This window comes from Andrographis paniculata, unplaced genomic scaffold (genome assembly GCF_009805555.1).
Source record: "Andrographis paniculata isolate CXL003 unplaced genomic scaffold, ASM980555v1 Contig82END, whole genome shotgun sequence".
NCBI classification, from domain to species: Eukaryota; Viridiplantae; Streptophyta; class Magnoliopsida; order Lamiales; family Acanthaceae; genus Andrographis; species Andrographis paniculata.
The window spans coordinates 3,485,970-3,503,932 of NW_026137620.1; the positions used below are offsets into that span (position 1 = coordinate 3,485,970).

At 31.7% G+C, this 17,963-nt stretch overlaps 1 non-coding gene across 1 annotated transcript; it reads right to left on the reverse strand.

Moving 5' to 3' along the window:
- Window positions 1-13,482: 13,482 nt before the first annotated feature.
- TRNAV-AAC (transfer RNA valine (anticodon AAC)) lies at window positions 13,483-13,556 on the reverse strand. Its single transcript has one exon. It is a non-coding gene; the product is annotated as a tRNA-Val (tRNA).
- Between the last annotated feature and the right edge of the window lie 4,407 nt (window positions 13,557-17,963).

A 17,963-nucleotide genomic window follows, 5' to 3' on the forward strand; every position in this document is an offset into this window, starting at 1 on the left:
ATTGGTTGGCGAATCGATGAAGTTAACGTTCTTCGTCGTATGTCCGAGCCGGAGGAAGGATCAACGCTCTCAAAGCCATCGAGGAATCTATCAAAGCCAACGAAGAGCCTCCAAAGTCGCTCCCAAAGCTTCAAGATATTCGTCGCGTTCTTCATAAAGGGCGCAAACCAAGCCCTCTTCGATCCAAAATTCAAAGGGACACGCCGCCAAAAGTGTTATGGAGCACTAAATCCACCTCTTCAAGGATCAAAACTCTCAAAGCCGTTGAGGAATTCGTCAAAGCCAAGGGAAGGTTTCCAAAGTTCATCCCAAAGCTTCGAGGTGTTCATTGCATTCTTCACCAAAGCAACAACTCGGCCCTCTTCGACCCAAAAGTCAAAGGGACACGCCGCCAAAAGCGTTATGGAGCACCAAATTCACCTTCTCAAAGATCAAAGTTGCGGATCGTCTAAAGAAGACATAAAATCCAAAGTCGACGATCAAATCGCCAACGCGGAGACCAAAGTCCTCCAAAAGCGGCAAAGCCAAAGCAAAGGTCAAAGTCGCGGATCGTCTAAAGAAGACAACAAATCCAAAAACAATGATCAAATCGCCAACGCGGAGACCAAAGTCCTCCAAAAGCGGCAAAGCCAAAGCGAAGGTCAAAGTCCCGGATCGTCTAAAGAAGACAACAAATCCAAAGACGATGATTAAATCGCCAATACGGAGACCAAAGTCCTCTAAAAGCGGCAAAGTCAAAACAAATATCAAAGTTGCGGATCGTCTAAGAAAGACATCAAATCCAAAGCCGACGATCAAATCGCCCGCGCGAAGACCAAAACTCTCCAAAAGCCGGCAAAGTCAAACCGAAAATCAAACTTCTTCGGATCAAAGAAGCCATCGAAAACTAAGTTGGAAAACAAATCGATCCGGAAGGAGAATCAAAGGACCCATTTAGAGAATAGGACCCGCTTTAAATTCAAATCAAATATAATTTGTAGAAATTTTGTATTTATTAAAAATAACACAATTTTTTGTCCACAGCAGGTATGCGATTTTTCCCTCTGTCCCTTCCGATCCGTTGAACAACAGTGTAACATCTCCATTAAGTTCGATCGAAAATTTAAGTATACTGTACTCGAAAGATAACGATTCTTAATTCTAACGTCATTACAAATATAAAAAAAATACGGTGTAGTATCTCCAACAATTTGCTGAATGAAGCAAAGCACACAACAATAATAATATAATTCAATTATCAAAATGAATACAATTTATAAATACTATTATATATATACTCTCCTATCCCTTTTTAACTGACATCATTTATTAATTTTATGTTTCCTATAACACATATTTCTATTTTGAATAATATTTACTAAATTAAAATATAGTTAATAAATATAAATTAATTATATTAGCTATATAAGATATGTTTTTCATCACGTAGGATCCACCTAAAATCCCTTGATTTCTATCATTGTCCTCAAAAATAAATATTTTTTTTATCTACATTTAAACTCTATATCTTTTATTCAATTAATTTATGTTAATTATAAATAAAATAAACATACTTTTTTTTTTATTTACGTGTATTATAGAAAATTTTATTTTGTATAAAATAATATTCATATTGCATATAATTTTTTTATTGATATAATCTTTAAAATATTTAAATATATAGTCTAAATTTTTAAAATTATATATTATGTTATTTTAAAACTATCAATATTATTAATTACATAAAAATAATAAAATAATATTACAATTCACTGTTATTAACTAATCAAACATTATTACTTTAAATACGGTCTTACTAGGTCAGTGATTTCAAAATGAAGGAAATATTATTCAATAGCACGCAAAATTAATTATATATATATATATATACACCATTGAGAGATGATATGCAGACGCCAAGTGCTGCAGGGTTGTTCCTCAATATCTCCTTGCACCATACCACTTCACAGTTTCCTCTTCTTACATTTCGAGTTGTAAGTATACTGTGTGTAATTAAATTTAATCTAATTGATTAGTTAAATAATTAGCTAGCTAGGATTAATAGATTTTTTGGTTAATTTGTTTTCATATTACTATTGTCAAGACAACAAAATTCGGTCCCTAAGAATGGGACCAAGGCAACAAATTCGAAGAGCTTATCAAGCCTAAGACCCATCAAAGGCCCACCGGAGCCCAACGTTCCAAAGGCCATTAAAAGAAGCCCATCGAATCTATATTTACTGTTAGAAATTTTGGGGAAAAATAATGAAATTGTCTTATTGATCATCAAAATAAGAAGCTTATATATAAATAATACAAAACGGACTTGATAGACTCAAATCTAAATAATCTAATCTACGAATAAGACCAAATCTACTAAATCTAAAACTGAATATCTAAAATATCTCAACATCTCCCCTCAAACTCAAGTGGTATAATATAAACCTATTTGAGTTTGATAAGAAAGTTGAATATAAATGCAAAACAAAAAATAAATAAAAATAATAGTTGACTCTCCATCGGAACCGGAAACGAGATAACTTTCTACCTCGGAGCAAAAAAAATGAGATGACTCCACCGGAGCCGAAAACAAAATGACTCTACCGGAGCGTAAAACGACATGACTCCACCGGAGCGAAAATAAGATGACTCTACCGGAGCCGAAAACGAGATGACTTCACCAGAGCCAAAAACGAGATAACTCTCCACCAGAGTCGAATCCGAGACACTACAAAAAAATAATATATTTTTAACGGAATTCCGTCCCTAAAGTTCACGTAGCTAACGTAATTCCGTCCCTAAAGTTCACGTAACTAACGTAATTCCGTTCCTAATTCCGTCTCTAATGTCATTAGTAACGGAACAAGTAAATTTAGAGACAAAAAAGTTTTGTTACAAAAATAATTTTTTCTTGTAGTGAGATAACTCTCCACCGAAGCCGAAAATGAGATGACTCCACCGGAGTTGAAAACGAGATGACTTTACCGGAGCCTAAAACGACATGACTCCACCGGAGCCGAAAACGACATGACTCCACTGGAGCCGGAAACGACATCACTCCATCAGAGCCAAAAAATTTCAGATTGCACGCAGGCAACAGACAAGCAGCGGACAGATGACAGATCGCAGACAGGTTTCATATCACACGCAGGCAACAGACAAACAACGGACAGATGATAGATCGCATACAGGCAACAGACAAACATCGGACAGATGGCAGATCATAGACAAGTTTCAGATTACAGGCAACACAGATAACAGATAGATTTCAGATCGCATGCAGGAAACAAACCGACAACGGACATATAGCAGGTAGGAGATAGATTTCAAATTGCACACAGGCCACAGACAGATGGCAGATAGCATAATCTCAAAATCACAAGACCTCCGGGTACAATTCAAGTTGAATGTACCGGAGAAACGCGGGTTGATAGGCTATATCTACATCATAAGAAAAAGATGCTCTGATACAATGTTAGAAATTTTGGGAGAAAATAATGAAATTGTCTTATTGATCATCAAAATAAGAGGCCTATACATAGGCAATACAAAACGGACTCAATAGACTCAAATCTAAACTGAATATCTAAAATATCTCAACATCCACCAATAAGTTAACTAAATTTGGCACCTTATAAATAGCCGGCTACCGGCACAATATCCGCATCTTCAATCATACAAATCTCTTGGGAATTTCTTAAGATCACCACATTAAACTTCTTGTATTGAATTCAATTTTCAGTATGTCAGCTTAGGGATTTTTTTTCTCAAGCTAAAAGATCAAATTCGAGCTCATTGTTTAAATTTCACTTTATTTTGTAAAATTTTCGAATTTAAGAAATCGACAACCATAGTGGAAGATATAGCACAACAGTTGATCCTACATCTGACAAAGTTTTTATATATCTACGATTCAGCCCAATTGTCAAAAGGATTCACATGGCGAGTTCATAGTCATAGCACAAAATATTTTTACATCCGTACCCACTACAGGGGTAACGATCACTCCTCCAGTAGAATGGATGGAATATGCTCAGCGAATGAACAACCAACAAACAGACGCAATGCAGGCTATGTTGAGCCATCAAAAAATTATAAAGGGAGGGCGACTAAAATATGTCACACTAGGAATCGAACAACAACCTTTTTGGAAGGTCACAATGGCCGCTACAACCACCCTATTAAGTATGCAAATTCAGAACCAAGGTCAAGAAGACGGTATTCAAAAGTCTCCTAAAAAGCCAGAATTAAAGAGCAAAAATGAGATGTTCAAGGTGTGTCCAAATTAGGTGGCCAAAAAAAATGGGATAGAACTGACACCACATACAAAATTGAGATAAAGAATGAAGTAGTTGTGAGGGACAATGCCATGTGGAAACTACCGCATGACAATCCAGAAACTGGTCGATAAAACACCAGAAAAAAATAACTACCGATTGATATCGACCCTAGATTCCTATGAATGAACCGTACTTAGATTCATAATGCTAAGCAAAGATATATGACTCTACACATAAGTCGGTCGAAAAGGGGTGCAAGAGGCTACCAGTCCCACTATGACTAAGACCATAATCAAACAGCAAACTATAAATCGGGATACCAAATGAAAATCAAAGTTAAAGCTGACCAAGAAATGGAATTGAAGATAGTAAAATGGAAGGATCATAGGATACAAAAGGAAGCACGCCTCCTTCAACGAAAGCAAGGTGCTCCCAGTGCAAGCATTGCGACTGCATCAATATTGACCCATGAATGAAACATGTGTCCGAGAAACCAAAAGTATTTTTAAGTTTATTCCCTCTATCCAAAAGACAAGTTCTCATGGCAGATAAGGACCCAGATTCAACAAATCTTGGATTATCACTGAAGGTTGGTAATTGAATTGGGATGTGGGCTTTCCAGATGATGACATACACATCACTGAACTTCAAACCAACAAATCCATCCCATTGTAAGGAAAATAACTACCCTATGCACATAGAATGACAAACACGCATTTATGTGACTTTTATGCATGTTCTCCGTATGATTTTTACAAGTATTTATCATGATTTTGGATTCAATTTTTGGTTGAGTAAGCCAAAGTATCTTGAAAATGCATTTTTCAACTTCCTTTGTATCATTTGATATACCTTGTTATTTTAGAGTGTTTCAGCCACATCCTGGAGGTTATGAATGAAAAATATTGCTTTGCATGAAAAAGAAAAATATGACAATGTCGCATGATTTTCAAATCACTAGTTTGTAAGTGTTATTATATCGCGTGAAAGAACAAGTTAGTTTTGAAAGAAACTTGGTCTTCAAGTCTAAAGTCAAAATGTTGATCTGTATGAGTATGAATCTTGACAATTGATATTAGAATATGATGGAGTGAACGGTTGAGGAGCATTGCAGCAACTGGAAAAATGTTATTGCTATTCTTCTAGCTCTCCCTGTGCCTATGATAAGGGTCCAAACAAGCATATTTACAAAAATTCCATTCTCAAAAAATGCAAAGGTTGACGCCAATATAAGATCACTATTTCATGATATGAAAAGTACAAAATTTGGTCAAAATAAAAAAATATAAGTCCATTAACTAAATTTATCTAGAATTCCACACTGCTAGGTCGATCTTGGTTTAGGCTTGATTTTGTTTTGTTCTAATCCTAATTTTTAGTAGTAGATAATGATAGGTTTAGGGTTTCTATCATACCTTTTCGAGCTATGATTTCGTAGTTTTGTGTATCGTAATGTTTATTGTCAAAATCATTCAATATTATTTCTAAAAAATCAAAACTTTCCATGTGTGATTTGGTGAGAAGTATGCATTATCAGTTATTACTCTTTTTTTTTTTTTTGTTTCTCTCTTAATTCATCATTGTTTCTCTCTTGTTATTTATTTTTAATCCAGCTGAAGAAGGAGATGCTAGTGATCCCCCATCTGCAATAGTCTCTCTAAATCTGTATTACAGAGGTAAAATCTTTCAAACTCCGTCTCAGAAATATGTTGGTGGATTTATGAGAACTTTTAAGGGTATTATGGTTAGTTCAGTGAACAAAGCAATGTTGCAATTGTATGCCAGTATGTGTGGTTTTCAGAATGAGTTGGAGAATTCATTTTTTATTTATAAAGATAGAGCTTTTAAATGTATTGTAGATGACGTGTATATTGCCAAATATGTGAGGGATACACTTGAGCTAGGGCTATGTGAGAATCTATGTTTTTTTCTTGAAAAAGAAAAATAAGTGGATAATGCTTTGGATCAGCAGTCTGAGACTGATACTGAATTTGTGGGTGGGAGTGAGAGTTCTAGTGATGATAACTTAGTGTTTTCGGAGTATGTTGACTCAATTGATGAGCTGGAGGGACATGTAGGAAGTTGTGATGAGGTTGGAGGGATCAGCCAAACTTTGGATTGTGAAAGATGTACTCCCAACTTGAATATTGATGATTGTAAGAACTTTTCCTCGGAAATGGATATGCATGACAATAGTAGTGAATGTGAGGAAACTAGTGGGCAAAAAGAAGGAAACTGGGAGCCGATCTGTGATGATTTAAATGCAAGTGCGATGGATTTTGAGGAGGATGAGTTGCTAGGTTCCGATGAAAATTTTGAGGAATTATTGGATTCGGATGAGGAGCTCTGTCCAAGGGAAAAATTTACAAATTTCTGAGAAGTTGATTTGTTTTCGCCACAATTTGAGTTAGGAATGTGTTTCGATAGTAGAAGTGAGTTTAAAGAAGCTATGAACTCCTATGCTGTGGTGACTAAAAGACCAATTAAAATTTCAAAGTGTGATAAGTTGAGATGTTATGCTCTCTGTAGGGATGACAAGTGCAAGTGGAGGATTAATGCACGGGCTATGAACGATGAGAGGGCATTTCAGGTGAGTTTATATCATAATGAGCAAACATGTGAGGAGAAATTTAATGTGGCAAACATGAAGGTGCAATGGTTAAGCAAGAAGTATGGTAAGCTATTCAAGTCTGATCCAAAGAGGAACATGAAAGCATTCCAGGTGGATATCTTGAACAAGTTGAAAGTTAATGTTTCGAAGGATATGGCCACAAAACTAAGAAAAAGGCTTTAAAGGAGTTAGAGGGGGATCCAATACATTGAAACAGTCGGTTGTGGGATTATGCACACGCATTTAGGCAATCCAATCCCGGATCCACAGTTGTGTTGGGGGTTGAAAGAGACAGGGAAGAATCAGTTTTTGACAGATTTTATGTTTGTTTTTATGCTTTGAAAAGGGGTTTCCAGGTAGGATGTAGGCCATTTATTGGAGTTGATGGATGTCATGTAAGGACATCATATGGTGGCGTCATTCTTTCAGTTGTTGGAGTCGATCCCAACAATTGTATCTTCCCGATCGCTTATGCAGTAGTGTCCATTGAGAATACGGAGACGTGGTCTTGGTTTTTGTCTCTTTCGAAGAGAGATTTGGATATAGGAGTTAACATTGAGGTGTGTTTCATTTCTGACAAGCAAAAGGGACTGGTTCATGCCTCGGAGGGGAATGGAACACAGAAGTTGTGTGCGACATGTAGTTGCGATTGAAAGCTAACAGTAAGGCTTTACAAGAAGATGCAGTTTCATTGGAGGTCACCATGTCTGCAGTAAGAGACATTCCAACACAGACATCACAGTTTATACCAACCGCCAACAGTTTGTTACAGGTTAATGGGTTGTCTAGTAACCAGATTTTTTATTTTATTGTTTAAATCCAACATCATTTGTTTTCATATGTTTGTATGCTCACAGGATGTCCCATGTCTGTTTCCACTTCCACCAAGACGAGGGCCACGCCATCGGGAAAATAATGGCATAAATTTTGATCAGATTGATGTTCGGATCCCCCAGGTATATTGACTTTTAATAAATGTTAGTATTTCATGCACCACTATTCCAAATAGTTTGTTATGCTTATTTAATCCTGCACCACAGCAAGAGCAACGCGAAGAGATACCATTGCCACCTCAGCCTCGACGAAGGCGTGAACGACAACAATGAAAGGGTAAGGAAAAATTAGATGAACTGTCACCTGCATCATCTAATCCGGGGGATGATATTGTTGTGCAGGTACATAGTATTAAAAATTACATTCCTTAAAAGTTACATTTCTTACGTGTATCATATTTATAGTGCTTAATATTTGTATGTCAGAGGACACCACAACATAGACCTACGATGTTCGAGCAGTACAACATTGGGACAAAGAAGCCGCCGATGCAGGTCATACTCCCCCTATCCGAGATGCCAACTGGTGTTCGGGCTTTGGAAATTAGACGGCTCATCGAAGAAGTGGAGAAATATACTAAGGATTTACCTCCACGAGGACAGGGGCATCCAAGAAAAAAATGATATAATATTTGCTTTTGATATCTTTTGTGTTTCGGCTTCATGTTCTTGGATTATGGTATTATGGTGAGTTATGTATTTGTTAGATTGTTTTTGCTTTTGGGGTAAATTATGGTACTTATGTGCCTGGTGATTCCAGTGTTTTTGTTTTTGCCTTTATGTTCATGAATCATTCCGGTGTTATGTATTTGTTGTTGTTGAAGGTGCTCTTTTCATTATGTAATTAGGCGAACTATGGAAAGGGTTATGTAGTGGTAAACATCCGGCACGTTTCGGCATGTGTTTTAGAAATACATACACTACTATCAAATATGTATGATTCAGAAACATCAACACGAACGTTACATTAATGCTTACTACTATCTTGAATTACAATTTTTTTTCAAAAAGAAGTTTTAAAAACGTGATGCTATCTCCATCATCAAGTCGTGAGTGTGCTGTAATAATAAGCATTGTTATGCAATCGCTGAGATTTGTATAATTCTGAACACATTATTATCAACCCAAACTATTTTCTACAACAAAATCTCACCAATCAAAATGACCTGCAATAAATTCAAGCCTTAAAAACTACAAATTGAAATACATACATTAAATACTTACCTAGAAATCAGTGTATATTACCAAACATCCCACGCCATCACAATTCATCAAGCCTTGCAAACTACAAATTGCAACACGTAAATTAAATACTTAATTAGAAATCAACCTACATTACCGAACATCATACGTCATAAAAATTCATCAAGCCAACATAAACTTCTCTCTTACATCACCACAATTCCACAAACCAACATACACTTTAAAAATCATCCCACATAGAAGTAATGTTACGCAAGATAGGGCAACAACCTTCTTCCTCACCCTTTCATTGTGAAGCTTCAATGTTGTGATTTCATTTTCCTTCTCATTTAGTTTCTTCAACAATCCGGGGATGACAACTTCGGCCCGTGCACACATTGGAGGCTCCTCCCAAGAAAAATATCTGCAACCTGCTTCAACACCTCTATTAAACAACAAATGCCACATCAAAATTCATTTGCATCCAACAATACTCTAATTCGAACTATAAACATATATCTATGAAAACCGCATACTCACTCGAAATTTGGAGCAAGAATTAAATCTTCGACCTGGATTTTTGTTAGTCCATAAAGTCCGAATAACACTCTTTCGCCCACAATGACATTCGATGCAAGCATTTGTAGTTGAAGGCGATGACATTATGCCCAAATACAAAACCTATAAATAAAAGAAATTGAATTGATTTTAATGACAAAAATTCCCGCAACCCTACTGAAAAAATTTAAAAAATTGAAAATGACGAAGAAAGAAGAAGTAATCGGCCAACATACCTGCTCGGCTGGGCTCCTTCGGCCACGACAATAAACTGACCTACCGTGTTCTTTGGGGTGAGGTGTCGATGGCAAAGAGTAAAGGTGATGAATCGCGTGAGAAATAGAGTTGAAATGTCTTCAATCGTGGGTTCTTTTTTTTTTTTTAATATGGTCCAATTGGACCCAATAAAAAAAATCAAAAAAGGAAATTAAATTAAAAAAAAATTAAAAAAAAAAGTAAAATCCACATGTCCGCCAGGTGTCGCTGACCTGGCGGACATGCGGCCTCTGGCGAGCCACACAGGCATCTCTGGCGCCGGAGAACTAAAATAGCAAAAATTTTTCACTTACGGGACTAGTTTGTGACAAACTCCACTTACAGAACTAAAATGATAAGGGGGTCCAGTTACGGGACTAAAAAAATAGTTTACCCTTTTATTTTTTGTAGATGGATTCAGAATAAGCTAACAATTTTATTTCATCAGTTAGCATCATTCAGAAAAATATGAATACGCAAGAAACTTCGGAAGAAAATATTAACAATGATAATTTAGGAACTATCGACCCCACTTACTAAAAAAAAAAGGACATCAAAATGATGGGATCATTTTGCAAGAATAAAAATTGATTATGTGATATATGCTAAATGCAACTACGGGAAAGATCGTCTCAAAGTACCAAGTAGTTATGGAACGAAAAAAAATTTGAAGAAATGTTTTGAAAAGGATTGTAAAAAGAGATCAAGAAAAATGGATATTTGGAAAAGTGTTGCGAGGATGGGAAGCAAAATACATGGTGGAGATCAAACATTTGAAAATCATGTATTTAATCAGGATAATTCAATTCATAATATTGCAACAATGGTTATTTTGCATGAACATTCAGTGAGAATGGTTGAGTATGATGATTTTTTAAGATTTGTTGGTAATCTTCAACCATTTTTAACATGATTACATAAAATATTTTGAAATGTGGTATTTTCAAGATTTATGGAGTTGAAAGTCAAAGTGTTATGAGATATGGACAAGCTTAATAGTCCAATTACCATCACAATAGACATGTGTACGTCAAGCAATGCTCAAGCTCCGATCAATCTACTGATACTTGTCCCACACTACAACCTGAAGGAGATTTGTTGGACACTACAAAAAAATCACTTTTTACTCACATAAATTACTGAAATAATTAATTCCTTGAGTAGTTCACTAATGGAGTTACTTATAGAATTAAATTTATGAGTAATTACGGATGAAATTACCGACAAAATTTAATTATGTTCTTAACATTATAGAATTACGTACTGATTACATTTTAGTGAATAATTTACTCATTAAATTGGTGAAAAAGTGTAGTTTTGTAACTAATTATTGTTGTAATTACACACATAATATAATTACATAAGTAATTCTAAAATCAAAACCCTACCCAATTTTTATTGTTTGCATTGTCCCACATCACCTATGTTCCTTTTTATGATAACATAAGCCCCCTTAAACTCAAGACTTGTTTTGTTCAAAATCCAACATTTGCTTACCTTTTGACAATAAGAGATTATGGTCGGAACACTGTATACTATAACTTTGCTAGTGATTGAAGGAATGTAAGAATAAAAACTTGAGTAGGAAAAAGAAGAAAAAAAGGCTGAACAAAAAATCAAAAAAAAAATCTAAAAAAAAAAATTTAAAAGCACAATAAAAGGAAAATAAGTTGTAGTGTGTGCACGAAAGGATCACAATGTTTTGTATGTAATGCTTCTTACAATATCAACTTTTTGTCACTATAAGCCAAAATATAAATCATTTTCCTACCCAAGCTCCTAACCCTGTTACAAACCATGATAAAGACATTTGGATTTTTTGTGTTATGTTTTATTTTAGTGGGGGAGACATGATCTAAGAACAAGTTTGTAATAATATTTTTCATGCATACACTTATACATCCCTTATATTGGTAAGGATGGTGTTGCTTGGCATAGTTCTATTTTGGTGAAGTTGTTGTTGTTGAAGATGTATGTGAACAAATAGAATCCATGAGTTTAGCGACTTTACGTATAAGTTTGAGGACAAACACTCTTAAATGTAGGGGGATTCGATAGGTTGTATTTTGTCATGTACTTTTGATATGCATATATTGATAGTTTTAATAGGTTTTACTAATTTTTGCACTATTTTAGATAATATTAAAGGCAAGCATGCAACGGAAAATAAAATATAGAAATAGCGGAAAATATGTTGCTTAGTCATGCCCATGACTAAGAGAAGCTGAGCTGCCTAAAACTTCGGTTGAAATTGCAGAAACTTGAATTGGATGGTCTATTCCAATGCATAAAAGACTAAATTACCCTTATGACATCTCCAATCAAATCCACCATATCTAAAAGACCCTAAACATACGATGAACCCAACAACCACTACCAATAATGAAAATAAGAAAGATACGGGTTGGGCCAATCCAAACGGAGATGCAAAATATCTAAAAAAAAAAAAAAAACAAGAGAGGAGGCTAGAGCAAATCTGGACATTGAAGATAGAGGCGCAAGAGCAAATTCTGGAGGCAGCATCGTGGGATCGAATTATTGGAGAAAAATAACGAATCGACAGTATCCCGGCATAAGGAAACTCACCCATATGCTATTATTTCTCTTTTTCATTGTTCTTTTGGTTTTATTTATGGATAACTAAACTTTATATCTAATCCAATGATTGATTGACAATTTGAACACCGTGGTTTGTGAGTTCAACTCTTTAATTGATAATTTCTATTGAGTTCTTTGGTATTCATAAAATTTATGTGTGGTATGTCTTAGTTTATTTTCTTGATCTAATATGATGTTCATATATTTAGGTTGAGTTAATAATCCATAGTTAATTATATCCATAATTATATGATTATTTGATTTACTGATAATAAGATGCATATGAACCATTATAAGAATTTGGAATATGATTTTGATAATCCTGCATTGGAATAAACAAATCATAATTGAGTTTTATAAGGTTTCATGCAATCTATAAATTCAATTCTTGGTCGTATATAAATGTTTTTATTAAATTAGAGAATTAATTAACGATAGTACTTTAGCTGACAATTGGGTAAGACAAAATTGAAAGTTAGGCATGTGCCGACTTCTATAACCAATTTTTCAATGAATTTAATAGAATAAAATATGTGATCGATGATCAAACCCGCGGTTCACTTCTGAAATCAATTATTGAGCTAGGCTTTTTTATTATTTATATTTAAAATTCTTGATTTACTTGATTTTTTTATTTTATTTTTCTTGATTCGCTTTGCTCAACCAATCTATGTGGAGACAACCATACTTGCTACTTGCTATACTGCAATCCTCAAATAGAAGGTAGGAAATTTTTATTTCACCTCTAAAATGCTGTCAATAGGATTTCCAAAAAGTATCCCATTACAATCCCCATAAAAAATGATTTTCTTGAGCTTTTTTCTGAACTTTTTAAATTTCAGAATAAAATAGACTTTCATCAAATTAAATTCCTCTTCAATTCCTAGTAAATATCTTTGGCATTTAAGCCTATGAAAAAATATTTAAATATATATATATGTTTCTTCCAATTAAAGTAATTAATTGTGAACTAACCAACCAACTAAATACATATGTATGCAATTAATTATATATATATTTTTTTTTTTTTTTTCTGAAAATCAATGTTGGAGTGTAATCCTCGTCTTTCCAAACCAGTGATCGCTATTTGCTATGGTACAAAAAAACTTTAATTCAAATTAATTTTTTATGATGAAAATAATTAAAAACCTAAAAATAAATTAGAATTAAAACATTGCGTAAATAATGGCGTCGCCCGGACTCGAACCGGAGACCTTCAGTGTGTTAGACTGACGTGATAACCAACTACACCACGACACCTTCTTGATACTAACTTTAAACATATCTTATTAACCGTTAGAGTGCTGTGCATAAAATGAGGACTTTTTAAATTTAATGTTTTTGAATTAAAAATATTGAATAATTATAAATAGAAAATAAAATCTATTAGAACGAAGCTAATGAATGTCTTTGATTTAGAATTTTAAATTAAAATTACCATTATACAATTTACATGTTCAAATTTTGAAAAAATCACTATTCTTTTTTTATAATCATATCAAAATATTATTTAAATTAAAATAAAAACCAAACAAGTCCTAGTTGTTGGGTTTATTATTATTATATACAATTTGAAAATTATAAATTATATATTTACATTAATAAAAAAAATTATATAATTTCTACAAACAAACACAGCAAAAGATACAACGTGAACTAATATGAACTCAGCTTCTTATGGTCCAAGCTTATTTATTTTTGTAAATTTGAACTGTTTTTATATTTTTGATTTGTCACACAAATTTGTAATAGTCATGAGCGAAATTTTATTATTAGTATATGCGGATTTTCGTCAGGCGTACTCCGGCTGCATTGATCAGCATAGAGAATGGCTAGGTAGGTCATTTCCCCTGCCCAATAAGTCAAAAATCACCCATGGACAACCGATACCAGCACTGACCCCGTATTGATCCGCAAGTAATAGATGTATATATGCAATGAGAAAAAAAATTGAGAATTAATAATTGTCTTGAAATATATGAATATAAATTAGGATTGTTTTTTTATTTATATATTTCAATTTTTATTTTATTTTTTGTTTTGCAGATGGATTGAGAATTAGCTGACAATTTTATTTCATTCGATAGCATCATTCGAAAAAATATGAATACGTAAGAAACTCTGGAAGAAAATATTAACAATGGTAATTTGAGAACTATTAAATCCACCGATTAACAAAGAAAAAAGACATGGGAATAGTGGGATCATTTTGCAAGAATAAAAATTGATTATGTGATATATGCTATATGCAGCGGTTGCAAAAATCGTCTCAAAGTACCAAATGGTTATGGAACGACAAATTAGAAAAAATATTTTGATAAGGGTTGTAAAACAGTCCAAGACAAATTGATATTTGGAAAAGTGTTGTGACGATAGGAAACAAAATACATGGTGGAGATCAAATAATTGAAAATTATGTATTTAATCAAGAAGATTCAATGCATAATATTTGGATAATGGTTAATTTTGCATGAACATTCATTGACAATGGTTGACTATGTTGGTGTTCGAAGATTTGTTGGTAATCTTCAACTATTTTTAACATGATTATATGAAATATTTTTAAATGTGATATTTTCAAGATTTATGAAGTTGGAAAGTCAAAGTGTTATGAGATATTGTAGAAGCTTAACAGTCGAATTACCGTCACAATGGACATGTGGACGTCAAGCAATAATAAGAAAGGATTTATATCAACTACTGGACATTTTATTGATGCTTCTTAGACTTTGCAAAATGTAATTTTGAGGTTTTTTCTTTCTTTTTTTTTCTTATGTATATTTATTGAAAGTTACTAACAAATATTTTACTTTATAGGTTTGTTATCGGATCGTTCCTCAGACTTCTAAAGTTTTATCCAATGTCCTTATTGAATTTTTTATTGATTGGAATATTGAGAAAATTATGAACTATTATTGTCAATAATTGTACTACTACTGATACGATGATTCACAATATTTTGAGAAAACTCTCAACAAGGTATATACTTGTGGATGAGAGAGTACCTCATAGACATTGCTTTGCACATGTATTGAATTTGATTGTTATAGATGAATTGGAAATAATTAGTGTTGCAATTGAAAATCTATATGATAATTTCATTTATCGGACTACTCCACCTTATAAAATTGAAAATTTTGAAGAAGTTGCTCGTCAATTACTTTTTAATTATATTATAAGGTTAATTTTAGATTGTATAACTCATTAGAACTCTACCTATTTGATGTAAGAGATAATTGTAATTTATAAAAATTGTTTTTATGAGTTAAATGCGGAGAGAGAAATTACAATAGTGAGTCAAATAAGAAGTTTGGAAAACTGCAAGAGAAATAATGTTAAAGGTTGAAGGTTTTCTATCGGGTGATAAAGTTATTTTCTGAAACTTTGTATCTTACATCTAATTTCTATTTTGCGCATATATATATATATATATATATATGAGATCAAACCAAAATTAGATGGATAAATAAATAGTCCAAATGTATTGGTTCAAGAAGTGACACAAAAAAAATACTTTGCAAAGTATGAAAAATATTAGAGTGATTGTCATATCATGTTAGGAGTTGCTGATGTATTGGATCATATGTACAAATTGAAGTTATTTGAGTTTTACTTTAATTAGATATGGCAATGGAGTTGAGATTCATGTTAATCTACCTCATCAAAATTGTTAGATTAATTGATTACCAGTATAAAGCTATGTATTCTGCGAATATGAGTTCGATGTTGATGTTTGTGTCTTAGATTTGTAAAGTACAGTGTCTTGCAATCAACTTGTTTCTATTGATGTATTTAATTTTGATCTATTAAAAAAATATGATCATTTGTGGCATCAATTTTGAATGATTATTCTAGGATGTCTATGATGTTAGAGTTTGACATATATTGCAAATAAAATGTTTTATAACGGACACAAAATTTTGATATATTAAATTAGTGGAACACAAATGAAGTCAAATATCCTTATTAGAAAAAATTTTAGCACTCATAGTAGTAGGCTTAGACCATCTTTAACCGAGTACTTCGTTTTCTCAAAATAAAGAAAAAAAAATTTTCAAAATTTTCTCTAACTTCACTCAAAACTTTAATTTTTTCCTTTAGAAAGAAGATTATGCATATATTTGTTATTTTGAACAATTATATAATTTTTATTCAACTTTTATTTATTTACATATTAATTTAAAAAAAATATTTTTTTAAATAAATAAAAATTATACAATATCAGCAATTTTTAAAATAATAATAATATACTATTAATTAATTTCATTAATATTTGTGTGAAAAAATTAATGCTTTAAAAAATAAATAAATAAAAAATTATGATAAAAAATAGTAATATATATCTGGATTTTTATTTCAGTAATTTAGTTAATTCTTATTTTTTAATATTTATAAATATTTGTAGTTGTATTTTATTTTTATTTTATTTTGTAATAGTTATATTTAATATAATGATAATTTATTATATATTAGATCATTCGTTACAATTACATTCTCTATTATCTCTCTCGTTACTTTCTTAATTTTTATTATAATAAGATGTGTTACTTGTGTTAGAAAATACATTTAATACTCATTTCTATAAAAAAAAATTCATACCTCTGTAAAAATAATAAATAAATAATTGTTTAATTAATTATAACTTAAAATTTTAAAATTTTAAATTTATCAATAATTTATTTATACAAATACAAATTTAAATTTATTTCAAAAAATCAAGACTCACCTACATATTTTTCAATAAATTTTTTTATATATTCAATTTTAACATTTAAATTTTTTAAAATTTTTATATATAATCTTTTTTCAACTAGTTCTTCAACAAAACTATCGGAAACAAAAAATTATTCCGACAATATATTAATTTAAGTTTATTTCAATCATTCAGATTTTTAAAATGCCACTAATTTTATAAATTCGAATAATTTTAATATTTCATAATATAAAATTTTATATAATATTATTATATAAATTAATATTTTAAAGATAAATTACATAATAAATATTATTTATATATTATTAGGTAATAAAAATATATAAAAATAAATAATTATGATGAATTTTATAAAATTGTAAAGATAATAAGTAAAAATAATAATGCTTAAAAGAAAAACAGAAAAGATAATCCAGCAAAGACACTGAAAAAAAAAAAAAAAAAAAAAAAAAAAAAACATTACTAAAGACACCTAATATGAAGTTCACACATAACCTCAACTTCTCATTCAAACTGAATTGATATTTATTACTTCCTTTGTCCCAGCTAATTTGTTTTATTTAGCTGAGGCACAGAGTTTTGGGTATTGTGTAATTAATAAGTAATTAACAATTATATTAGTAAAAATAATAAAAAGTGTATTAGTAAATATAATTATGATTTGGAAGAGGTTTGGTAAATAGTTTTTTCAAAAAGTTATTTGACCAGTAAATCAACTAATTTTGGTGTTTGGTAAATTAGCGTTTTTATTTTGAAAAATCTCTATATCCCACGTTTCAAATTTACTTTTTCGTTTTAATTATTCGTATTCATTATTTACCCTTAAAATTAATTAATTATTTAATGTATATTAATATATACTTTATTACACTATTTATTAATTATTTTGGTATATTTTCTTACTTATAAATTCATATTTATAAATTTAAAATAATTATTTTTTATATGTCAAT